Here is a 25,773-nt window from a genome sequence, read left to right as displayed (position 1 = left end):
TGTCCCCTTTCTTTCAGAATACTGGGGAGTTTGTAAAATTTTTTTCTTAGAACAGCTTTGTTTCTGAGTAAAGGATGAGAGTAATCCATATTTATATGGATTGCTCATGTCATGAGTGGATTAAGGCTTAAAAAAAATCAGTTGTTCAAGGTTTCTATTTTGCTTGGTATTTATTTTTAGTGGTTGTCAATAGTCTGCTGCCAGCAATCTTATTATGATTACTACTAAACAGTGTAACTCTGGTGCGATCTATGGAACAGAGCAGAATAATGTTTTTCTCAGGGTGGTTGTTGAGTTGTAGACTGGATGGTCCATGGTTCACCTGATTTGGTGATTAAAGAGCCTGAAATAACTGACTGCCAAACAATTTGTCTGGCATTTCAACCATGTTAATGACAGGGTGGGATTAACCATGGGGCAATCCACTTGACTGACTGGAAATCAACAGTTGTAACCTAAAGAAAATTGCATTTTTGATAATTGGGTGTCATAGAGTTATGCATTTCTTCTTTCGTAGTTTATACTTTTCTGAAGTGCCACTCTTGATTTGCTGTAATTACTTCTAGAAGTAGCTAACAGTGAATGTCTTTTAATTTCATTGTAAATAAAACAGAATAAAGGCTGGCAACCTTTTCTGTTGACCTAGAGTCAAAAGGTAAACGTATAAATTTGAAGATTTAAAAGTTGGAATTTAAATTTTTTTATAAAGATTCCTTTCTTGCCATTTTGTTTGTCTTGACTTAGCAACTGCTAGACAAACTCTACTAAACTGAAACCTCGAAGGATATTCTGATATTAATATTAGAAAGTGTTTGAGTGCACTGTTATTGGCACCTAAATTACAATAATCATAGCAGGAACAGTGAAATGAACAGGGCAATGACACCGCATCACATTTTAGAGTAAATTATTCTGCTTTTTCGATTTTTGTAAGACAGGACTTGCACATCTTCACATGTCAAGGTTCTCATATATATTTTTTTAAAAACCCACCATTGTCTTCCATTTCCTGCTCAAATTTTCCCACATCTGGCATTAGGACATCTCTCTATATCTAATGTCATTGATTTTCAATTGTCACAGAGCCCACTAACTCATTCATTGCTGCACTGTGAAACTCCTTGACATTTTTACAACCCAAATTAGAAGGAAAAGAGAAAAAGATGGAAGGGGAAGTGAATGTAAAGGCCATTGAACATTTTAGTGGTTTGCTTTATGGAAATAATCTTGGGGATTCAGTTAATCATGTGGCTGATGGAAGGGGAGGGGCTCAATGTTTTAGGTCCAGTCCATTTCTGAGCAAACTGTTCCCAACACAAGGCCAGATATTTAGTGGAAGGAGAAGGTCGATTGAGTCATTTTAGAGAATCTTCAGTGTTTTTACACCTGCTACCCAGGTATTCCATTTGGTACTCGTAAAATGATTAACTCTTTCAAGAAGACACTTTGTACACAAAACCTTTCACTGTACTTGTTTGTTTTTGATACGACAGGTCAGAATTTCTGATGAATTTAGGGGGGAAGGAACAACTTGAATGACAAAAGATCCTTAAATTCCAAACTTGAGTGAGATTTTTTAAAGATGACTCAAGACTGTACAAATCTTAGGAGTAACAAAAATGGTTGTCTCCATCCTTGACATCATTCCTGGGGTATCAGAGAAGCATCCAGTAGAGCAGAAAAAACATCAAGACAACGAAATGTGTCTCAATTTAGTCACTTAGCTGTGTGACCTTGAACTTGTTTCTTAAGTCCTCTGTGCCTTGGTCTATCCATCTATAACATGGATTGATAATAATTGTACTTGGCTTACAGACTTAGAACACTGATGCGAGATGGGTAAAAGTCACCTTGCAGATTGTAGAGCATTAAGCCAATGTTAATGCTAGCATTTCTTTTATCATTCTGCTCTTCCCAAGGTCATAGCTGTTGACATTTAAGAGTGTTGAATTGACAGGAGCTGGCTTGGTGGCGCAGTGGTTAAGTGCACCGCATGTTCCGCTTTGGAGGCCAGGGTTCGCCGGTTCGATCCCGGACGCAGACATGGCACCACTTGGCAAGCCATGCTGTGGTAGGCGTCCCGCATACAAAGTAGAGGAAGATGGGCACAGATGTTAGCTGAAGCCCAGTCTTCCTCAGCAGAAAGAGAAGGATTGGCAGCAGATGTTAGCTCAGGGCTAATTTTCCTCAAAAAAAAAAAAAAAGTGTTGAATTGAAACAGTAAGAGGGAAGCCCATCTCCTTGCCACTCTTGGAAGTCAAGGCTAAAGATAGGGAACATTGCCCTTGCCCTAAAAAAGAATAATGTCCAATTTTGCACTTCATATTGAAAACGGTATTTGGAGAGTGTCGTTTTTCTTTGTCCGCTGTAGGAAAGAGAACTTTCCTTTGAGTGAGAGAAAAGTGATTTGGGAGTGGGACAAGAAAGACCAGGGTGTAAAGAAAACTTGAGAGGGCTGTAAAGGCAAACTGGCAAGTTTTCAGAACGCTGGCAGCAGGTTCCTCCCCAATTGTCTTTTCAATGGGTCGACTGTGGCAGGACAAATAGAAGAACAGGTGAAAGGTCACCTACTTCCTCATCCATCTTCCTTAGGGTCTGGGAGGTCAGGGCAAAGATTGATGAAGATCTTAAACGTTTGACAAAGGATCCTTGGACAAAAATGGCCAAGGCGGGTGGGGGCCTGGGCTGTGCTATTGTTTGAATCTAACCCTGGTCATCTGCAGGAGTCCTCAAGGGACCTTGGGGACAGAGCTACACTTCCTCTTGGAGTTCTTACCTCCAAGCGGTACATGCTAATGGAGGCGAAGGCTGAAGAGCTGCGTCGAAAGTGTCAAGAGCGCAGGGTGACGGCAGGCTTGCCCTCTGAGGCAGCTGCAAGTTCATTCTGCTCTTGAATAGCGTTTTCTGAAATGATTTGGCTCAGGCTTGGCAGGACGATACAGTGTTAGCCACTCCGTCTTCTCCAGGGGCATGTGTGGCCGGCGTGAGCAGCAGCTTGACCTTGCCTAGTGATTGGGTGCTGAGGATGACTAACTGTTCTGGTTAGTCTAGTTACGAGGTCTGCTCGGACTGTATGAAAAAGGAAACAAATCCAACTCAGACCCCACCCCCCCACACACATACATACATACCCTCCAGGGAGGGAACGTTCCAGATGTCTTACAGGGTTGTTTTCATTACCTCAGAAATATTAAGCAGAAGAAAGAGAGGAAAAGATTCATTATTAACTTATTTTTTGCTTAATTAAAAAGGTGAAAAATGAAAGGAAAGTCACAAATTTACTCTTTGTGAAATATTAATAAGCAACGTTTTCAGAGAGTGTATCTTAAAATAATACTAGTAAAAAGAAAATATTCTTATGGAGTCACTCAAAGTCAAACAATCACAACTGTGACAAAATTTAGCTAGGTGGTGTCAAGTCTTGCTGAAATATACAGTTTTGCTATAAATTGGGGTCATATATGACTAGGACTTGTATTATATACAGTTGCATATATGACGCCTTCATGTCAGCAAAAGGTGTCTTATTAAAAGCTCCTTTGAGAAAGAACAAGATAGAGATGCTTTGATAGCTGTAAAATAGAAATATTTCAAATGTGTGCTCTGAAAAGGAGAGAGCTGTGTTAAAAAGAAAAAAAAAAAGAAAAGGTGACTATGTTTTCCTAGTATACTATAGAGGGACCTCAGGAGAAAGAAATGTTGGAAAGGAAGCATTTAAAATCTAGTTCAGAGAGATGCTGCTTCATATCCTTTCCACTTTTGAAATTTTTCTTCTGCCTTTGAATCATATCTTTAAGAATCAATTGCTTGAATCACATGGCTGCTTTTATCTCCGGCTTTGAAGCGTGGCTGTGATCATTGAAAGACACACTTCTTTATGTACGGGAAGAGTGGGCTTTAATTATTGTCCTTTTTCTGTTATACTTTTTTATTTCTCCTTCTTCGTGTGACCGGGCTTCTTTTGTGAGTATGAATCATGCAATGGTCTCTATTTTGGGTTCACCTAAGCATCACATAGGAATTATCTCAGTTAGGGATTTTTGAATATGGTGTTTAAGATTTGATGACTTTTTTCAGTCTAGCTGAGTTTCCTTGTACCTTTCAAAACTGAATTAAGATGTAATTATTCTGTTAAGACTTAAGTCTTTAGGAAAAAGACTGATTAAGTGGCTTTGCAGTTACTACCGTGCAGAGGTGGTCGTGATATAAGTTTGACTTTCACGTCATTGAACTTTACTACTTAAGTGGGTTTTTTTTGACCTTTAATTGATGAATTTAACATTACCAACAAACTACATGCTTCAAAGTCTTACTCCAACATTTTATGAGTTACCACTCTTTACAGTTTGGCAGGTAACGTAAATGCATCTTATACGTGTATTTAAAAAAAATAACAGAAATAGAATCATCCTCTTAACTGTCATCTTGTTTTTATGATGCTTGACTATTTACCATGGACGTCATTCCATATTAGAGAAAGAGAACTTTTCTTCATTCTTCATAATTGATGATTACTATTCTGCAGTATGACTATGTCAAACTTCATTTAATTTTTCCCTCATTGGTAGATATTTAAGGTTGTCTTACTTTTTCCTGGTAATATTTTTAAATAAACACTAATTTGTAAATGTATTTGTACATTTTTGTTTAAAAGTTGAATGATTAACATTGCTTTGTTATTTTTCTGGCTTATCTTGGACAAGGGAATTTAATAAAACTTCTTTATCATGAGAAAGTAAGTAAAGGAGTGTATCCCATTATAACCAGACAAGCAACGCCAGCAATGATTATGGAACATAGTGGTGTCTTATTAAATGTTCATTGGATGAATAGATAAATGCATAAGGAATTGTGGCCTGTTTCATATTAAACGTTTATGTGGCAAAGTTATGTTTCATGGAGTCAACATGAGATATCAAAATCTTTGCATATGACTAACGTATTAATGGGGTCCATGTTTATAATCCCTACTTCAGTTGGGTCTTAACTATTTTCATCATGTTTATGAATCATCTTTGTGCCTGAATGTTCAAAAACCTCTGTAGCACATGAGACAACATAGGGTTGTTAGTACACAATGACTAAGGCCTGCCTTTGGAATTTGCCTCTGGAGTTTAGTTACTAGTTGTGCTACTTAACCAGATGTGTGATCGTGGGCGCTAACTTAACCTCCCTTACCTCAGTTCACACTTGTAAATTGTTGTCAGTAGTATGTTACTATGTATGCTACACATATATAAGCATGTATGTATAGAACAAAGGGTTTAGGGTAGTGCCTAGAATCATTAAGGGCTTAGTAAATGGAAATGGTTATTGTTAATTTTATTGTTGTTAGATGGAAATATGGTGACAAGGTGGGCTATTTGATTAGTGTCTGTTCAACAGTGAACGCAGTTCCTTTAGGCCCAGGGTAGAGGGGTTTCAGTTTTCGTTTTTAGAGGGGGACAATGCTGACACAGAAGCAGGGGTAGGGGACGGCATGAAATAGCTGGTCTTGTCTGCATTGATCAAATCCTCTGTTCCCCAAGTTATTGCACTAGTGCAGTGGTTCTCAAAGTGTGTTCCAGCTGGCTTCCCCAAGACCCTTTCATGTGGTCTACAAGGTCAAAAGTTTCTTAGTAATACTGAGATGTCATTTGCCCTTTCCCTCTCTTTTTATCATGAATGGAGTTTTCTGGAAGCTACCTGATATGTGATATCTCATCAAATTGAATATAAAAGAATACAAAGAAGCTAGCTGTCCTCTCTTAAGCCAGGCATTAAAGAGATTTACAAAAATAATTAATTAGTTGATTAAATAAAATACAGTACTCTTCTCACAGATTTTCTTTTGTTTGGGAAATATATTTTTTCATTAAACTATGTTATTTGTGTTAACATATAATGGATCTATTATTGAATTTTTAAAACGAATTAATAAATAAATACTTTAAAAATTTCTCAGTTTCAACTTCCAATGGTAAATATTGATAGCTTTAACTCATGAATAAACAGAAGCACTCCAGCATCCTCAGTATTTTTAAGAATGTAAAGGGGTTCCGAAACCAAAAGTTTGAGAACCTTTGCACCAGTCTATGCGCCTTTGAGTTTCCCTGGCAGGCACTTTGAATTTGCTTCTGCCTGCTGCAGACATTTGAAAAATTAAAATGAATTAAGAGGCTCTGAAAACTGTTCCAGAATCTGGGAGATATAGGTAGCTTAGAAGAATGGCGTTTTATTTATTCAACCCTTTAGATGTTTCTATAAAATTAGGCAGCAATTTATAGCTCTTGGCCTTTTAAAAACTGTTTATCTGTGTCCAATAACACGGCTCAGTGCCCTTTTTAGTTTTATTGTGCTTGTGAGAAGGAATGATTAAAGAAGGCCTCAGCTGTCCCCTGGACCCTGAGAGATTGTCTTTTTCTCTTAGGGCATCAAACCTTTCCCATTGTATCTCCTTACAGCTGGTACCCCTGCCCTGTTTTGGGGAGAAGGGCAAGTGAGGTCACTGGGTTCCGAGATCTGGAGGGTAATTAAATAGTCCCATGACTAAGTGGACATTTTATGAATATTCAGGGTCTAATTCGGCTTCCTGGGAAACAATCCTGTTGGTACCGCTTACAACTCCCTTTGGAGGCACCCAGTGTTTTGTGGGTGAATGCGGGTCGTCAGCTGTCTGCCTAGGGTTGCTTTTCCAGGCAGCAGATTCTTCATTTGCATATTCTGTATGCGCCCTCATGCAAAACAGCACACCCATTTCCCCCCTTCACACAGGCGATGAGGGCTTCCTTTGGAAACTCCAGCCAAAATCTCCTTCTGTTTATGCAGAACCCAATGATTTAGAAACCATGCAAATTAATTCGGTTTTGATTTGAATGCTTCCAGAGATGGGAGGTGGGAGGCAGAGAGTGGACTATCTGCACAGGGCCCTTTTTGTGTACTCCCCCCGCCCCAGTGTGGCTGGTTGTCACTCCTGGGCCCCTGCCCCGTGCAGACCAACCCAAGCTCCCGCTGCTCATTTTATTTTGACCTTTGGAAGGGACCTAGCTTTGGTAAATCCCTTGGCCTGTGTGTTTAGTGACAGCTTCAGCTGGAATCTTGCTGTCCTTTCTGAGGTGGGAGGAGATGGCACTATTCAGATTATGCTAGGAATGTTTAGAAGTGTCCCAACAAAGGGCTTAAAAAATCGTAAAGTAAAAAGATAAAATTCTTTGTGAAAGAATTGTCAGACTTCAGGAAGTTCTGAAAATAGGCCTTAGGTCATTCGTGGGCTGGAATCCATTCATTCCTTCAAAAAGTAGATACTGCAAGCGTATGATGGACAAGTAATCATTGGTATTTTCATTTGTGTTTCTACATCTGTGAATGAATATATCAGTCTTCATATCTAGAATCACAAAGTCCCCTACTGTCACTTATATCCCACAGAAATTTCTTTAAAAGGTGTATTGATTGTAATTCTGTTTCTTATTCTGTATGCATATTCACCCTTTGAATTCCTGTCTTCCCATTTCACCCAGTGTCTCCAAATTTACTTTAACCTTTGCTTGATTCCTCTAGAATGGAAATGCATGCACGCTGCATATTTAACCCAAAAAACTTCACTCTCTGCTTGAAAACAGCACATTCTTCAGAAGGCCATGATCATATGTATTCCATAAACTGGAAGAAGAGGACTTGGCATGAAATGTTTTTGAAGTTCAATTAGTTCTGAGTTCAAGCTAATTTCACAGGGCAGAAAACCAGCATCGCCAGACTTTGCAGTCTAATTGAATGGAGGCAGGGTCAGCTAAAACAGCATCTAAATGTGGAAGACTTTGGTTTAGCAAATGGTCTGACAAAGTTTGATGATGCTGTTCAAAGTCCATTTGGGATGGATTATTAGGATTAAAGAACAGCAGAAGGCTCTGTACTTGGTGTGTTCGCTAGTGTCATTAGTGGATGAGAAAATTCAGCTGCTTGTCTGGCTCTTGTTTCTAAGGATGGATTTAAACAGACCCACACTTCTCAAAGGTGATCTTACTAACCTCTCTTAATAAGTTACAGATCTCAAATTGCTCAAAATCCTTAAAATACCATTTGAAGTAAGTTGATTGATAATTATCATTTCCCCTACGTGTACAGATATTTTCCACAGCAGTACAAAGCTATGGTACAGTTTCTTAATTACCCAGATAATCCTGTTTGCTTGTATTTTTAAACTATGAAGTGCTGGGTAATTATTCAATTCTTAATAGAAGGCAAATGGCAATGTAAACAATAATTAGGATGTTAGACAGACTAATGCGCTTCAAAGCAAATTGGATTTTTTTTCATACCGTTCAGCATGAAGTCCCATAAAGCTAACAATTTAGAAGCAAGGCAGAAAAGGTTCTATTTTGTTCATATTTTATGGCGTTATCTCTTCATGGCTTGTTTTTGTGAATAGCAGTTTACCCCAATGAAGCTGGCTGCACCCAGGCCAAATGTTTCCGGAACAATCGCTTCCCTGCTGTTTGACATTTGGCTATGTTCTCCCAGGGCTCCAGATTGGTCCTTTGTCTGCTTCAGATCCGAGGGGTCAGAGGTTAACAGAATGCTGATTTCCTCCCATAATACCATGGCAGGTAAATATGGGCCAACCTCATGATCAGTTAAGACATAGCTCAGTTAGGAATTCTTTTCTCATGGGCTTTTGTCCTTAAGAACTTCCCTGATTTAAGACGCCAAGTTTCCAGCTCCTGCTTTCCACAGTGGATCCTTCATTATGAGCACAGCCGTCTCTTTCATATGGCTTTCCGTTAACGACATTGACAACTCACAATATATCTCCAGAAATACATGACCTGAAAACTATGAACAAAGCTTCGCTTTTGATGAATTAATTTTACAAACTTAATGTGATAATACTTTGTAATCTTTGTGCCCTTAATTATGTCTTGTAGTCTTATCTGTACTGTATGTTTCATCGATAAAATAATAAACTGATAACAAAGGCAATAGACAAAGATACTTTAACAATGATGCTGTTACCTCCGGTTGCTTTTTTTTTTCCATCTAGCCTTCATGGTGTCTAGTCAGTTAGAGGTATAATTAAACGAACAATCAATTTGATTTTCCATTTTCATAATTTATGAAGATGTCCAAGCATTCATCAATATAAATGTTGTTAATGTTTTCCATCGGTTTAATTATATCAGTCTTAATTTTTCTCCCAAGACTAATGTAACTCCATGGACTACTGCCTCATTGGTTATGATGCACATATAGGCTTTAGAAGTTTAAAGTTATCTTTCAAACTTTCAAACATCTCGTCACCATCAATTCGTTTTAGGCTTCTTTATTCTATACATTAGCTATCCCATTTCTGTTTGGCCAACCTCCTTCACATTGCACTGTGAACTTGATACTTAGATTCATTTGTTTTCCGTTTTAAGTGTTTGAGAAAGACATCTCCACTTTGAAACACAGTTTCCTTTTGAAGTGTCTAGCTTGGCAATGACTGAAGCAGCCCCCAGGCAAATTAACATGTTAAAAGAAGGGATCAATACCTTTCTGGCTCCTCCACCCTTCTTGCTGTCTTCCAAGGGGGAGAGTTTTGAAGAACCCCAGGAGGTCCTTGACAGATGTACCAGGAGACTTAAAGAGGCTTGCTCTGAGTGTGGAACATTGACAGCTTGATCCAGTGCCCAGACGGCTTCTCCACTGGCCATCTGAAAATGGATGCAAGAGGAATTGACAGCTTCAGGAAAGCTCTAGCAGTTCATGTAATTATGGAGAGGATTAGAAGAAAAGTGTTGGGAGAAATAAGAGATCAATACAAGGGCACTAGTTGTCTGAACTCAGCTTTAGCTATTCCAGCACTCCACTTGGTCGCATTTTGCCTGTGCATAGAGAAGAATACTTTATAGATTTGTTTCTTTAAGTGTTGTGTAAACCTATGCATAAGAAAAAATGTATAAGCAGCCACAGATTTTTGAGAGCAGACTTTGTAGGTAATTAACAGTGTAATACTTCCAGTACTTAAGATGCAAAGGTGCTAATTAACTAATGGGAAAAATTGAGATTTCGTTACCCTGTGTCTCTAATGAGGTGCCAGCAAAGAAGTGCAGCTGAAAGTAATATTTGAACATTCAGGTTTCCTTTTACAGCATTTTCTTTGGGAACTGCCTCTCTGTATCCTAGAGTTTAAAATTAGGGCAAATGCAGAACTACATTAAAACAATGTGAAAGTTGTGTTTTGTTTGGTTTTTTAGGAAAGGAACTCATGTTCATGGAAAAGCAAGAATCGTATCTTTGCATGAATGAAATGAAAAGCATTTATAAAAAGATTTGAAACACACAACTCCTGAGGGTCTCAGATGGTCTTACTTTTAGGAAGTTATCCTCCACAGGGCAAAAATAGCTACCCTACTTAGCTAAAATGAACCCGAGAACATAATTTAACCCTCATGGAGGATTCTGGGATCCTCATTCACAAAATGTTGTAGCTATAACTATTTCTGTAATTTTTAGATGGGTACTTGACATGGCCAGAATCCAGCACTATGATTTCAGCAGTTGTACTGAAATTTCTTTTCAGTTCCTTGTCGCATCTTTTCTTTTCTTCTCCTAGAGAAACATAAAGCCATTTATTTAAGAAAAGTAATGTCTGACCGTATAAAAATCACACCTATTTTTGTAACTTGAAAAAATAGATATACTAAAAAGAACCCCTCCCCTGAAAAAGCATTGTTGGCTTCTACTACAGATAATGATTGAAAAACACAAACCTTTTGAGTTTTTCCAATATTTTCCATTACATCTTCTAGCTGGCTATCACTGGCCTACAGGAAAGCTATTGATTTTTGTATGTTTACCTTGTATCTAATCTCTTTATTGAACTGTCTTACGGATACTAATAGCTTTTCAGTTAATTCTCCATGGTTTTCTAGAGAACTAATAGTTTTGACCGCAAACAATTATATATTTTTTCCTCTTTCCGAAAGTTAGACCTCTTATTTCTGATTTTTCTCTTACATTCATCAGAATTTTCAGTAATAAATAATAGTATAGATTATGAGCATCTTTACTTTATGCCCAATTTTAATGAGCATGATGTAAGTATGCTATGAGATATATTTTCTTAATATCATATTTCCAATTTTTGAACATTACTCAGATAGAATGAATTTTGTTAAATCAAATATCTCTTGTAGTTATGTGACCTCTTTCACTTGTATTTTTGAGGTTGAATATGTTAGTAGATTTTTTTGATAATAAACTGTAAGATCTCTTTGCATTTATGGAAAAAATCTCTATTCAGTGGCAGTGGATTTTGATACATAGTCTCTTGAATTCTCTTTCTTGATTGAAAATAGTGATTAAGAGCTGGAGTCTTGGAATAAGAACTGCATTTTAATCTCGGCTTTGTCACTTACAATGTGACTATGGGCTGGTTGCTTACCTTTAGTGCTTTGGTTTTCTCTCCGTAATATGGGAGTAATGCATATACTTAGGATTAAATAAGACAGTGTATGTAAGTCTCACCTAGGAAGTGGCATCTATTCAGCGCTCAGTAAGAAGTAGAAATTTTTATTTTATTTTGAATCTTTAATAAGTATCTAAGTGATGTGAGCCTATATACTCTCTTTTTTTCTCTCTTTCTAACTCTATCCCTTTCCTCTTTCTCTTCTCCTATTCTTAGCAGGTGTTCATATTATAGTCTATTTCTAAAATTAGTTATGATATGTTTTCCTTTTCTTTTTTTGAGGAAGATTAGCCCTGAGCTAACTACTGCCAATCCTCCCCTTTTTGCTGAGGAAGACTGGCCCTGAGCTAACATCCGTGCCCATCTTCCTCTGCTTTATACGTGGGATGCCTACCACAGCATGGCTTTTGCCAAGCGGTGCCATGTCCGCACCCGGGATCTGAACGGGCGAACCCCAGGCCGCCGAGAAGCGGAATGTGTGAACTTAACCACTGCGCCACCCGGCTGGTGCTTATTTTTCCATTTTTTAAATAACATTGTAGAAAGTAATTGGCTCTGGAACCTTGTTCAGTTGCTTTTCAAATCACATAAGTGGCTTTTCAAGCCCAACATACTAGATAAGTTCTCTAACCTTGATTTGGGCAATTCTAGCCTCTGCTGACTTTAGAGTAAAAAGCAAAGATGCCACATTGTTCTCATCCATGATTACGTTATTGAGATTTCTCATTACTTGTGTAGATCTTAGACATATAAGCTAAAGGTAGCAGGATCGTTAAACCTGGAGTTAGTGCATAGTCATGATTGGGCTACTCATTAATCAGGAGTCTGGTTGTTAATGAGAATCTGGTTGAGAAAGTATTTAATATCCCATTAGGGAAAGCTGCATGTCACTGCAGAGTGAATGTGGATGCCTGCAGCCCCTCGGAGCTGAAATGCTTTGCTCTCCTTTTTTATTGGGAGAGAAAGAGAGAACATGAAATGACAGATCCACTGTTATAGAAACATCTGGTGCTCCTTAGAGAGCAACTTTGACATAATAATTTGTAAATATTTTATATTGGTTTTGAGGATCAGCAAGTTTCATTTTTCATTTCAAATTATTCTGTAACCCACAGCAGGCAGAATGAAGAACAGAGGACAGATATTGCCTCAATATGAGGAAGAACTGTCTAATACTTTAAACTAGAGAAGAGTAGAAGTGGGATGCCTCTTGAGATGATGAGCCCACATCTTTGGAGCTGGTGTTCACACTGGCTGGATGACCCCAGGGCACCTAACCATCTCCCTGCAGGAAGAGATTGGAGACCCTGTATTTCTCAAAAGGGGCATCATTGTCGTATTGGCAGGACAATTCTTCCTTGAGTAATACTCTGCCATGCATTGTCTGTCTGTCCTGTGAACGGTGGGCATGCACATTGCAAGGCATTTAGCGTCCTGAGTAGTTCCCGGGCACTAAATGCCTGTGGCTTCCTCCAGTCACTGACAGGTCAGCCAGGTGTGAATACTCATCTCAATTGTTAACTGCTAGACGAGACAAACTAAGATTTCCTTACAACTCTAAGATCCTAAGATAGTAGGGCATTTGGTACCCTGTTCTAAATATTTCCTATTTCTCACAGGTAGGTAATCTACGTCTAGAATCTTGTAGCATAGGAAAGATGGGAAGCTCTTCAGACAGTCCCAGCTATCAACCTCTCTATTTTTATTTTCCTTAAATCTGTGTGTTCACCATAGCATCTCAAAATTGATATCCTGTGTTTCCCTGATAGGCACCAAGTAAAGGAGATGGGGGATGTGTTTTTGAAGAAACAACTAGCATTTTATAAAAGCATCTGTAACAATGACCATCAACCAAGTGCTCTCCTGGCTTTAATTTATTTAGCTCTAAAACAGCCTTATGAGGCAGGGACTGTTATTATCCCCATTTTACAGTTTGGAAAGCTGAGGCACGGAAAGGTGCCTAAGGCCAGGAAGACTTAGCAGGAAGATTTCAAACTGGATAGACTAACTCCAGCCTCCACAGCTGCCAACTCTTGACCATGCTTTTCCTGGCTAAGAACTGTTAGAAAGAGAGAAAACTCTCCCCAAATCAACTAGCAGTTCGGCATCCGACTTGTATTCTTACAAGGTAAGAAGAATATTTAAAATGCCTGAGTCATAGACTTATGTAAATAGTGCCCTGTATTTTACTCCAAGATTTGTCAAACACTCATCTGCCATTGGGTGTCCTTTGTATTATTTCAAATGACCTTGCAACGAGCAAAGTGTGCCTTTGCAATTATTAAGGCTGAAGACCTTGTCATAGAGTGTGTTACTGAGCAAATTATTCTTATTTTGACTCTGGATCACAGCAGAGAGGGAGGTCATAAGCATAGACCCAAGGTTACAAAGGACAGAGCGTCAGCTCATCTTAACAGGGGGACAGCCTAACCAAATGACAACTTTTTGGTTTCTCACATGCTGTACAATAAATTCAGTGATGTTTAGAAGGAAAATCAGTCTAAAAAAGAGGGTGAACTTTTAATAGTCTAAATGTTGGGCACGTGCTTTTAAGCTGATTCAGGTAGAATATTTATTTGCAAATGTGTACGGAAAAAAAAAAGAAAGAAATGGCATGAAACCATTTGGAAGGAAATTCATTCATGTAATGAGTGGGGCAGGAAAAAGATGGAGTAAAGAATTGCAAATGGTGGTGTGTGTCCATTGCTTTAGCATCCACACATCCGTTCTCCCCTTCCTCCATTGTGTTGCTACCTTGTGGCTTCAGTGAAAATGGCTCACTTTTCAGCACCTAAAACCAGTTACATCCTGAATTATTAAATTACGTAAGTTGAAAAAAAAATTTTTTTTTAGCCTAAACCATTTAGAATCAAGTTTTCTGTTGCTTACAAGACAACTCTAATTAATAAAGGAGGTCATTACTTTAACATGGCAATTACTTTAACATGCAAACTAGTTTTCTATACCCAAATGTTAGACATAAGAAACATAAGGTGTTTGCCCAGGCTGAGTAGTTACTCTTCCAAAAGCTTTCTTTATAGTTCTATAAACAATGGAAACATCTTGGATAGCTCATTATCCTTCCTTCTCAGCCTGATGGCAAAATGGACTTGTGTGGTTCTGTTGCTGACAGAGGCAGAGGGAAACCCTCTTTGTATACTGTGGCTTAGTCAAGTGGGACGGCTCTCTTAAGAGTTGGAGAGTGTTCAAGCTGGAAGGACCTTAGAAATCCTTTATTTATTAGGCTTCTCATCTTACAGGTGAGAAAAGTGAGGCTCAAATTACTAAAGTATCTAATAAATTGAAAAGGACTGGCTCCTGATGTCTGGAATTTTAGCGTCCTGACTTCTTGATTGTGCTAAAGGGAGGATAGCCCGGAAAAGATGTGGGCAACCAAGGCAAGTAGCATCTGCATGTCTTTGAAGCTGGCCTTAGGGAACTAAGTCCCGCATACCCCAGCTTACTCCCCAGTTTACCTACCCAAGCCTCCTCCCCGGTTTAAGCCTTCTGACATGAGATCAAATTTGGCCCTTGATTGCAATCACTGGGGTTTCAGTAGACTGCTTGTTCCCCTCCTCCAGGCTTGAATCCCTGGATGTATTGTGACTCTTTCTGTTCACATCATTGTATTCTGAAGTCTCCATGCCTTTCTATGCACTGTCGCCTTTGCAAAAGAGTTCGCAGCCTAGGGGAGCAGGTCGCCTTTGTAAAAATGTTTGTAATATGTGATAAGCGATGTAAGCTCAGCTGAAGACCTGGAGGACAGAAATGCAGAGTCCTGTTGGAGATGAGGTGAGGAGGAAGGTTTTCGGAAAATTCAAGTATTGAACAGCAGCTGATTTTAGCTGTAAACATTTCTTAAGCATCTGCTGTGCCCAGTCAATGGGGAGGCAAAAATGCATATGACATGAAACCCACCAGTGAGTGCAGTGGCTAATAGGATCTAGGGGCTGTGTGAAAGGGAAAGTTTTGGGGTTTTTTGGTTTGTTTTTGAGGAAGATCAGCCCTGAGCCAACATCTGCTGCCAATCCTCCTCTTTTTGCTGAAGAAGACTGGCCCCGAGCTAGCATCCGTGCCCATTCTCCTCTGGGAAAGTTTTGAATAACTTGTAAGTTTTAGGTTTGTTCCATCAGTGCTTGATGATTCCATTCTTAGACTGAGGAAATCCTAGAGGATGAGGCAATTTTTAAGGGGTGGGGGTTTGGCATGGCAGGATGGAAGATTAGCTTAGTTTATACTTGTTAAATGTAGAATATATGAATGGATGAGGACACTGGTCCAGGAAAGGAGGATGATCATATTTTTATTTGGTTTTCCATGCTGAATTTGATTTTGTAGAAAAACAACCTTTGAGAGGTTTTTGTTTGATACTCTTTGGAAAATATCTTTGTCTATTTGGGCTGCCATAACAGAATACCACAGACTCGGTGGCTGAAACAACAGAAATTTATTTCTCACAGTTCTAGAGGCGAGAAGTCTGAGATCAAGGTGCCTTCAGGGTTGGTTTCTGGTGAAGGTTCTCTTCCTGGCTTGTAGGCTGTCGCCTTCTCACTGTGTCCTCTCATGGCCTTTCCTCTCTGCATGTGTCTTATAAGGACACCTGTCCTATGGGGTTAGGGCCTCACCCTCATGACCTCATTTAGCCTTAATTACCTCCCTAAAGACCTTATCTCCTAATATAGTCACATTGGGGCTTTGGGCTTCAACCTATAAATTTTGAGAGGGGCACAACTCACTCCATCACAGGAGATGAAAAATGCCTTTCTCTTTGTTTTATAAAGACATGTGAACATTTGGCAGATCATTAAGACTTAGCCTTTGCATCAAGGTTTCCGTCTTCATGTCTCAGAGCGTGTTTCATTTATCTTTCTATGCCTGTGCGGCTTTCTGATGAAGACAGTGTGTCTGGGTGGCCTGGGGACCAGGGCTCTCCTAGGAGTGTGGATCTCGTACAAAGTGCTCAGTCCCTCTAAGCCTTTGTATTCCTCATCCGTCAAATGGAGATGCTATTATTTACTTTTAGTTTTGCGGCATTATTCCTATGATTCGTATACATGTTACGTTTATTGTGTCTTTGGTTAAAGAAGATAGTTTAATATTTCATTTATTTGTTAAATTTCAGCTGATTAATACTTTACTAGACAAAAACAGGTTTCTCATTAATTGTACTCTGCTTTTATTATGTGCAAAGCTGCTAAGTATAGCATGGAAAACCTCACTTTTGGGGTACCTAATATGGTTTTAAGCCACATTCAAGGGAACTGATGAATCACAAGCTTATTGGGTTAAGAAAAAAAATCACAAATTCATGTTGTTTGTAGAAAAATGTGGTAATATAGGCAAGTGAAATGTCAGGCAGAATCATCTATAATGTCACCACATAATGAAAAATGTTTATCATTATCTCACACACACACACACAGAGTTAGTGACCATACAGCATGATCATAAAATCTTCCTAGATCAATAATTACAACTTTGTAACATCATTTTAAATGGCTGGAGAGTTTTCCATTGCTTGGATGTACCACAATTTCTTTGGCTCTCCTCGACTGTTGAACATTTAATTTACTTTCAATTTTGGCGCTTTTAATAATGTTGCCCTGAATAAAATCTTAGAATACAGCCTTAATTATTTTCTAATAATTATTGGTTCAAAAATTATGCAATTTTTACAAGCTTTGATACATATTGAAAAGGGTCCAGTTTTGAGATACAAGCTGACTTGAGCTTGAAACAACCAATGAGAAGTAGCACATGTCTAGTGACATCACATCTTCATTTCCATACAATGCTCATTAATGAAATGAACTCCAAAGTGGAGGTATTTTCATTCATTACCACTTGCATGTGAGAAAACTTCTTTTAAGGTTTTAGCTTATCAAAGGTTTTTGCCTACAAAGCCTTTCTTTTCATTCTAAAGAACCAATTAACTTTTAAGCTTGTTTTAAACAACATCTAGGAGTCATTGGGTACCTGTGACAGCCATGGGTAGCTCCTTTTTAATATAATATAAAGGATAAAAAGGATTATATAGTTTAGTGCCTTGATATAAATTATTGCTTCTAAATCTGCTGTAAGTTTTCCCTCCCACTGTCTCATGATCACCGTTGCTCTTAAAACTCAGAGAAACACTGCCTTGCAGAAACACATGGCTAAAGCGAGCTTGATGAGGCTGATTGTTTTTATATAATCACTCAGACCCTGTTGTCTTACAGTTTTACAGAATGCCTTCAAGGTTTCACCAACTGAAGAGGAAAATGACTTCATGGACTATGCCCAGACTTTAAAACACACGCACAGAAACCAGGAGTTGAAATCCCTATAGGATCGGCTAATTCTCCTTTATGAGTTGAATGCATTGATGGCCGTGTAATCAATTGTTTCTGTGACCTTAAAATCCATCTTGTTACACATCAGAGCTTTAACGCCTTCAAACCAGGTCGTCTGAGTGTCTATACTAGCATTCCCTGCACTTATCTCTCAGGACCCACTTTTTCTCCATGGATTCTTAATTATTCAGTTCAGTCTTGCACCTTCTACTTTTTAAAACAAATGAGACATCTTACAGGTTATTTTTCTAATTGCATGGACGGAGTATGGAAAAATGCTTCATCCTTTCTTTTCCACCCTCCCCCACTCATTTGCCTCCTTCTTTCTCAGTGAAAGAATCCTGCACACACTGGCTGTACTCTGGAAGACCTTGTTCAGAAATAGGGTAAGGCATCCAAGAACAGTGAAACCATGGATGCATTTCCTCAAACCTAGAACATTCATTCTGCTTTCTGCAACTCGTCTCTTAGCAATATCAAACATAAAACCATGTTATTTCTTGATTTTTTTCCTATTAAATGAATTACCACATTTTATTCATGAAACTAATACTATTCCCTATAGAATATTTGTAGAATGCAGAGAAAGAGACACTTTCCCACACAAAGTAAACCTGAAGTCACATTTGGGAACATTCTGGTACCTATCCTCTGGCTCCTGGCTGTACATGACTAAGTATGGAGTGGTTTTCTCTGTCTGCGTGGTGAAACTTGCCTTTTTCCGTGCAGATCAAGGAAGTGGTTGACTGGAAACCTCAGAATCACCCACTTGCTGGGTAGGGATTCGTTTTGCTGTTGTAGACTGCATTCCTGTCCTGCCGTGGTGTTACAGCTTCCCACACACTTTATTAGCCCAGAAACTACAACTACTCTTGTCTCTCTTTCCAGCTTAGCATTCCAGCTCCCCACTGGGACCAGCATCTTTGGCAGTAACCCCAAAATCCTCTCTGAATGAGCTTGCTGCTCCCTTCCCCTGGGGTGCTGCTCCCTATTTCTCAATCCCACACAATCTTGTTCTGAATCATCAGGAACTTGAATGTGGGTTGCCCACCTGACTTCTAATATGGCACCTTCTGAGGACCCCCAAGCTGCTTCTGCTGTCTGCCCTCTAGCTGGAAGTCCTGAGTATTTGATGTGGTCCCAAATAGATACTTAGTTCTCCACAGCATTTTAGACACTAATTTGGCCCTACATCCGTTTCTTCAGATCTGGACCCCCAACAAATTCCAGTTACTTCCCGTCTCCCCCTGTTGTCGGTGTCAGTGAGGTCCCTACTTGCCTGGACAGCCAACTCATCAAAGATGAGCAGTAAGCTCCATGCTGGGGAAGTGTTGAAGCGGAAGCTAGAGAGAGTCTTTAGTAAGAAAAGCTTCAGCAGGTATCCCTCGCTGGAAAGAAGGATGGAATAACTGCTCCGGCCCCTTATAATTTTAAGGTTATTGTAATTTAACAGTAATTGCCTCTCCTGGTCAAGATTCAGTAGAAATTCTCCCACTTACTATTTCCTCAGTCCTGTGCTGAGAGCGCTAGTTGGCACAGGATGGTTATTTTATGCCCATCGAACGTAAAACCAAATTTCAAAAAGGTCATGTCAGTGCAAGAAGAGGAAAAATAATAATTTGATCCAAAAGGGCTGTTTGGTAATTGAAACTGTATCTGCCAAATTATTCCCATTACATATCGATCCCGCTTACTTCTGTCAGATGTTAAGACAACTGAGGAAGATGACTTGGCCCACTGGCTCCAGGGTATCACTGGTTGTATGTTTGTTTGTTTTGTTTTGTTTTGCACATGGAAACGTGAGTCATCACAAGAGCAACAGCTGGGTGTTTTGCTTTCAAGTGAGAGAATGCATTGAACTAATTAAGAAAATTGTCTTGTAGAAATGGACAAGTGCTGATAAGCGAAGTAGTAACTGGGCGTAATGACAAATCTCCCCTCTTCTGTCCGCTCCCCTCCTGCAAACCGTCCAGCCTGCACTATATAGGCTGGATTATATAATTAGAGGAGGGTATATACATATTTGGGCTGGGATCATAGATCTTCCTAAACCTGAGCGTTGGTCATGTGACACTCCCACTCTGAAACCAGCGCTGGCTTTGCCATATGAGCCTGCAGGAAAAGGTCATCCCAGCTCTTTCTTCAATGCCCCTTCTCTGCTCCAAGTATCCAGCTGCTGGATTTTGTCACACAGTTTGCCCTGCCCCCATGCCTTCCTGCCCATCACAGTTGTGCATATATTCTTCAAGCCCTACTCAAGCGGTGAGTGTTTTGATTGCTCTCCTTAATGTCGCTTCTACTTTCTATTGACATTCTTACATTTCAGAGTATTGCTTAGTAAACTCCCTACTACGTATTAGCTGTTTGACTTTTGGCAAGGCCATTATCTTCTCAGTGCTCTGTTTACTCGTGTATCAAATGTAGATAGTAAAAATACCGACTCTGTTAGGTTATTGTGTGCGTTAGACATGTAAATACTTTTAAAGCGCCCAAGCCATGCCTGGCACATAGTAATTGCTCAGTAAATATTAGTTCTTACTACTCCTGGGTTGTTGTGGCCCTCTGTCAGGGCCTTGAGCTTGGTAAGAGGGGTTGAAGCTGCATTTAGACCCAACTTTCCCCTTCTATTGGATACTCTTATTCAGTGAACAACCTATACAACTGTATGTGGCAGTTCAGTACCAGAATCTATGCTCTTCCAAGAGCTAAGTCTGTATTCTATTTATCTTTGCATTGCCTGTGGTACCTAAAACAATATAGCGCACAGAGTCCTATTCTGTGCTGGCACTCCCTATGTGGTTGTTGAAATGATGAATAAACAAATGGAAAAAGAGAAATGTCACCTCAGTTTTGTTTATTTGCAAGCGGCCCATTGATTTTTGCAACACACTCCTAGAATGTATCATGTATTTTCAGTAAGAAACCAGTATTTGTCACCATCTTGTTACAATACTGGATATGTCATAAATTTAAAGAGTGTAATTGAGGCTGATTTTCTGTGGGTTTATTTACTAGATCAAAGAGTGACTTCAACTTCCAGCTTATTTTATTTGCCAGCATAAACTCATGGCTTTAGTCAAGTGCCAAGGAAAGAAGTTAATCATCTGAATTATGTGGTTTCTGGCAAATCAGTCTTTCTTTTTGGGGGAAAACAAAAAAGAGCTTTGAGTCTTTATCTCCCTTTAGCAGATCCAACTGATTATAATAGTAAGAAGAAAACTCTAATAATTAATCTAATAGCTCTAGACTGCTAATCATTTCGGAAAAGTGACATTACCCAGAATATACTGGTTATCTTTATTGCATGTCATTGATATATAATTCAGTTGATTTTCACACTTTTTACATTCCAAAATGAAATACAGCTTTTGTCATGTCACCAGATTGGAATTCTTTGACAATACATTAACATGCCAAAAATAATATTACACACAAGAATAATGTAGAAATAAATTACAGGTGGAACTGTATCCCTAAGGAGATTTTCATGTGTGTCTTAGAAGAGAAGACTTATAACCCTACTCACACATCTATTTCATTCCAGTATGTTTTAGGCTCCTACTTCAATTCAATAAATTACTCATTGTGTGCTTGCTGCACGCCCAGCACTCAGTTTTGCTGAGCAATATACTGACACAGAAGTCTGTAACGCTGAAGTCCACTGTCATTTTTTCCCAAAGAGCAAATACAGAGACTTTCATGGAAATGAGTCCTTGAACGTGGTCACCTTAACAGTTGACAAACTCTTTTCGTGAGTAACTTTTAACTTGATTTGAATGCAGCTTCAAAAGAAGTATTTGGAGCATGGGTGACCGAAGTGGAATCAGGATATTGGTGGGTCTCCAGCCTTCTTGCCTTTAGCTGTCAATCACAGTGCAATTTCCATGAAGGCGGGGCCTAGTTAGTTCCTGCTGAATCCCTCAGAGCCTAGAACCGAGCCTGACACATGGTTGCTATGGAAATGAGTGAATGCACGCACGAATGAATGTTCACAGCAGTTCACAAATGCACTCAAAGGCTCATGGCAAACGGTACAGCAGTGTATCTTTTTTTTTTTTTACCTGGTTTTAATTTAAATCATTTGTGTTGAGGTTGCTGTGCACTTACCTGGTGAGAATTTGTCTCTGTGCTAAGCATTTTACTTTCCGTATTTCACTGTAGCACCTCAACAACTTGGTGAAGGAGCAACTGTCATTATCTCTTTTTCATAGATGAGGAAGCTAAGGCCCAGAGAAGTGAAGCCACTTGCCCAAAGTCACACAGCTAGTAACTGAGGAATCTGGATTGAACCTGAGAAGTCTGGCCACTGACTCACATCTCACACTCTTAACCAAGATTCTGTGCTTCCTTTCAGGGCATCTTTGGTTTTCTGATTTGATGTATGTTCTCATATTATCCTTTCAATTATCCTAAACTAGGAATATAATAACCCCCTTTCAGAGATAGGAGAATTCACCGAATTATGTTGTATAGAGGGATTTTCTAGTTTAGGAACTAATGGGGGTTTGGGGCAATATCTTTTGAGAATGTCAAGGGTCTCCTGCAGAGCATCCTAGGGCAGGTAACCTGGTGGTCAGCTTTGAGTGAAAGGACAGGCTGCTAGTACATTTATTTAAAATCACTTCTCATCTAAACCCAAGCTCCCCCAAAGCCTACAATCTTTCTTGAGAAGAAAGAGTTCTTTAAGGTGGAAAGACTGAGCTTCTAAACTCTGTGCTGCAAGTATGTAATTATCTGATCAGAGACAAGTTCCTTAGCTTTCCCACATCAATTTCCTCATCTGGAAAATAATTAGCTGCAATAGGTCATTTATGGGAGGCTTTCTAGCTCTTAAGTGTCAAATGTGTGATAACGTAATAAGTGCTGTTTCCTTGGAGATGAGAAAGATTGACTGGATGTTGACTGGAGTTATCTGGAAAGGCTTCCACTTGGAGGAGAGGACTTGATAAAATGTAGATAGATAAAGATGGTGGGAGAGAAATGAGCATCCTTTGAGCCAAGAACATGGAGTTAGCTGTCTGGCCCTGGGGCTCAGGAGACTGGAATTTTGGAAGACTTTGAAAGGCAGAGGAGGCCTCTGGTCTCTTCCTCTGGCTCATTCTTCAGATAGTCATTGATTGCCTGCTATTTTCTGGCCCTTGAGAGCCACTGATCTTGGAAGATTCTAGATATTTCATCCAACCCAAGGGAATGTGCCATTGATATGAAGATTTGTAATGTTCACCAAAATCTTTGTTCTGCCACTTTAGGCATGCAAAAGAAAGATAAGGAAGCCTCAGAGTAAAGTTGACTAAAGGTTATATTTAAAGGATGACTGGCTTTATTTAAACAGAAGGAGAAAATAAGGAATCAGTTGTTTGAAGAACAACAACAAAAAAATAAGGTGCCCTTGATTTGGCATGATTGATGCTTTATTACCTTGTAGCTGGGTAGTTTTGGGTAGTAAACAAATGCTATTTACTTAGATTTGGAATTTGGAACTGTTTGAAGGTCGACACATGGTTGTTACCTTTTGTAGGTATAAGAAGGACATAAGATAAGTTGGTGGAAAGTGATTGTTTTCTGGGCTTTTCTCTCTGATGATGAACTCCAAAATAGGTTCCAAAGATGAGTTTTGTACATTAGAGACATTCGGGGTGTTTGCTGCAGTATACTTTTTAGTTTTTTAAATTTTTCCCTCTTGTCCCCAAAGCCCCTCATTACATAGTCGTGTATTTTCTAGTTGTGGGTCCTTCTTGATGTGGCATGTGGGATGCCACCTCAGCATGGCCTGATGAATGGTGCCATATCCCCGCCCAGGATCTGAACCTGTGAAATCCTGGGCCACTAAAGCAGAGTGTGTGAAATTAACCACTCAGTCACAAGGCGAGCCCCCAAATATACATTTTGAAGGTCACATCCCAAGAGTTTTGAGTTTGTGATCTGAATTTTTAACAAGCTCTCAGGTGGTTCTGGTTAATTTCGGCTGAGGAATACCATTTGGATGCCACTCATGAATTTGTTTACTGCCCACACTGCTAAGACTGACTCTGGTTGACACAGAGCTGAAAGTGAGTTGCTGGTCCCCTTGTGAAGTATGAAATCAAAGAGCGATAACAGTGCTGCTCGTTTCTTTTTGACCTGGCAGGAACAGAAGGGCCTGCGGATCTAGGAAAGTGCAGAGCCAGCACCCGCGTGGGCTGGTGAGGTCAATCCCATCGTGCTAGAAATTAGCCAATACCATATATGTTTAGATTGGATGCTGGAATAATATTCTTTCTGATTAATAAATTAAATCATGTGGATGCTCAGGTGAAGAGCAGTTCTGTCTGCTGGAGAGGTGTGAGTTATTTACCTTTTTTCTGCGGAAACTGTTTCTTGGGGGAAAAAGTATTGGATTACAACCACACAGAAGTGAAAGCCTGTTCAGTTTGGTTGTAGGCATAAAAATAAATTACCTAGGGGCCAGCCCAGTGGCGCAGCGGTTAAGTTCGCACGTTCTGCTTCGGGGTCCTGGGGTTCGCCGGTTTGGACCCCGGGTGCAGACATGGCACCGCTTGGCATACCATGTTGTGGCAGGCGTCCCATGTATAAAGTAGAGGAAGATGGGCACGGATGTCAGCTCAGGACCAGCCTTCCTCAGCAAAAAGAGGAGGACTGGCAGTTGTTAGCTCAGGGCTAATCTTCCTCAAAAGCTAACTAACTAACTAAATAATGTACTAAATGTGGCAGCCCTAGTAGAACAAAGAAGAACCTATCAAAAAATTAGCAACTCTTGAGACTTCAGACAGAGCCAACAAATTGGCCATGGGTTCGAGGGATAATCACAGCCTGCAGATTGTTTGTTCTCTTTTTTCTAAAAGGTAGGGAAATTACACAATTCCACCCACTTCAACCAGACCAGAAGAAGGCCATTGCAGGCTGTCGGGCATCTGTAAGACTCCGTTTTTCTGGGATGGAGAGCTTTCCTAGGTGTCAGTGTTAGACCTTGGAGCATTTGCAGATAAAGGAGTCTCAGAATCTTCTGGAGTTAGCCTTGTATTCCAGTTCAAAGGAAAACTTGTTTTGAGCAGGACTGGCTGTGGATTAGCCAAGAAGACCAACCAACGGAAATAGAATCAGAGCCAGCATGGGACCTAGGACCAGGGCAGAGAAATTTTCCAGAACCACTTGTGGGTAACTGGAACATCAACAATTAATAATTGAATAATAAACAAATCTGTTTATTAATCAGAGGTCTGTTTCTGCACAAAATCATTCTTTAATAAACAGGATAGAGTTGACTCTCCTCGTGGGCCATTCTCAAATGGTCCTTTTAGTTAGTTATCCTTAAAAATCATCAGTTAAAATGGTGCCTGCTGATGTCCTTCAAGAGAAGTAGCTGGATTGATATTTGTGAGTCTCTGCTTATCCCAATTAGGCAGACTAAAGAATCATCAGTAAGCAGTGCCCTAAGTAGGGCTGTTCTTATATCTATTTTAGTTACTTAGGTATGGAACACATGCGGTGCTGCAGAGATGTGGGGAAAGGTGGTCCCATAAAGGGCTTTGGCCCCACGTCTTCTGGTGTGGCTCTGCTGGCTCTCTTAGGGTACCACTCCCAAGTTGGCCAAGTGTAGGAAAGTGAGTGTGGTAGCCCTGTAGAGGGCCGCTCTGATTTTCATAGAGGAGAGACTCTCTCTCCAACTTTACAACCCCCGTCCTACCCGACAGGTGTGTTTTTGACAGAACGATCACAAAACTGAAAGTCTAGATGCATTTGGAATCATACTGATTCCCTCGGAAGAGGCATAGACCCAGTACCATCAGTATGACATGTTTTCTGAAGCTCTGTAAACTGGAACTCATTCGCTGTGCTGTGATCTGTGTGTCTGGAAGATGTGTTGACTTTAGGAGTCACAGATGGGTGTAGAAGAGGGTTTCAACATTTTGCTTTCAGAGACACACCTGTGAATTTATGCTTTGAACACATCAGCTTACCTCCTTTCTCAGAGTCATTAATCCTCTTAGTCAAATGCCTGTCTGTGTCCTTTAT

At 39.7% G+C, this 25,773-nt stretch overlaps 1 protein-coding gene across 2 annotated transcripts in view; it reads left to right on the top strand.

Moving 5' to 3' along the window:
- EPHA4 (EPH receptor A4) overlaps positions 1–25,773 on the top strand; it is a 140,097-nt gene that overhangs the window by 10,215 nt on the left and 104,109 nt on the right. The gene's annotated exons all lie outside the window — the stretch shown is intronic.

The sequence above is a fragment of the Equus przewalskii genome, chromosome 5, assembly GCF_037783145.1.
Source record: "Equus przewalskii isolate Varuska chromosome 5, EquPr2, whole genome shotgun sequence".
Lineage (NCBI taxonomy): Eukaryota > Metazoa > Chordata > Mammalia > Perissodactyla > Equidae > Equus > Equus przewalskii.
The sequence above is the reverse complement of the archived record's forward strand: the minus strand, read 5'-3'. Positions and strand labels throughout refer to the sequence as shown.